This window comes from Humulus lupulus, chromosome 2, assembly GCF_963169125.1.
Source record: "Humulus lupulus chromosome 2, drHumLupu1.1, whole genome shotgun sequence".
In the NCBI taxonomy this organism is placed as follows: Eukaryota; Viridiplantae; Streptophyta; class Magnoliopsida; order Rosales; family Cannabaceae; genus Humulus; species Humulus lupulus.
This window is the reverse complement of record NC_084794.1, coordinates 167,205,514-167,206,625: the sequence shown is the minus strand read 5'-3', so window position 1 is coordinate 167,206,625 and position 1,112 is coordinate 167,205,514. Positions and strand designations below refer to the sequence as shown.

At 39.9% G+C, this 1,112-nt stretch overlaps 1 non-coding gene across 1 annotated transcript; it reads left to right on the top strand.

Annotated features, from left to right (window-relative positions):
* The first annotated feature begins 380 nt into the window (after positions 1 to 380).
* LOC133820594 (small nucleolar RNA R71) lies at positions 381 to 487 on the top strand. The gene has a single exon (XR_009887000.1). It is a non-coding gene; the product is annotated as a small nucleolar RNA R71 (small nucleolar RNA).
* The last annotated feature ends 625 nt before the right edge of the window (positions 488 to 1,112 follow it).

Sequence of the window (1,112 nt, the reverse complement as noted above, 5' to 3'; positions counted from 1 at the left end):
CTAATGTGAGATTAGAAGAGCAATTATCAAAAGTGCGACCATCACCACAATACACACGAGAAAATTCTACAAGCTACCACCTTGGTTGACCCATTTGTGGACTAATACCCACACTCATACTCTTCAGAATATTTGACATAGAAGAAACTTGAGACGCCAATGAAGTAAGTGCACCAATCTCATGAACACCGGCCATTTTCCTCCCCGTAGGTGGTATAGTAGTTGGCCATTGATAGTTATTGTTGGAGATCCTCTCTAGAATTTCATAAACTTCATTTTATGACTTGGATAAAAGTGCCACATTTGTCGAAGCATCAACCACCATTCTTATATGAGCATTTAATCCATTGCAGAAGGTCTCCATTTGGAGTCAATGAGAAATTCCATGATGAGGGCATTTTCTTTGTAACACTCTGAACCACTCCCATGTTTCATATAAAATCTCTTAATCTAGTTGTTGGAAAGAAATTATCTGTTTTCAAAGCATGGCATTCTTAGTGGGTGGGAAGTATTTCATCAAGAATCGCTCGACAAATTCTTTCCAAGTTGTCATTGAATCTGATGGGAGGGATTTAAACCAAGCCCTTTCTCTATCTCTCAAAGAGTATGGAAATAACTTTATTCTCAATGCATCCTCAATAACTCTCGGCTGCTTGAAAGAGTCACTCACCACCAAGAATAATCGAAGATGGAGGTGAGGATCTTCAGTTGACATTCCACTGAATTGGCCCACACTTTGAAGCATTTAGAACATAATTGGCTTCAACACAAACTGTGTACCCTAAATCTCTGGTCTCACAATGCCCGGATTAAGCTCATTGAAGAGGGGAAAGCGTATTGCCTAATGGAAAGATCTCGACCATCAATTACAATTACAATCTTTTGCCCATTATTAACAGTTGCCCCCCTTGAGCTGCTGCCTCAAGATTTTCTACCCCTTGAGCTACTACTTCTTGAGTGGCTCCTGCTTGAGCTTCTCGCTTAGCATCCATCACTACTACTTCTGTAACACCCTACTGCCTTAGATTCATTACTGAGCGAGTTTAAAACGTGCAATTAACTCGCTAACCGAGGTTTTAGGTTAAAAGTGTAGCTAAACTATAATAAAAGTC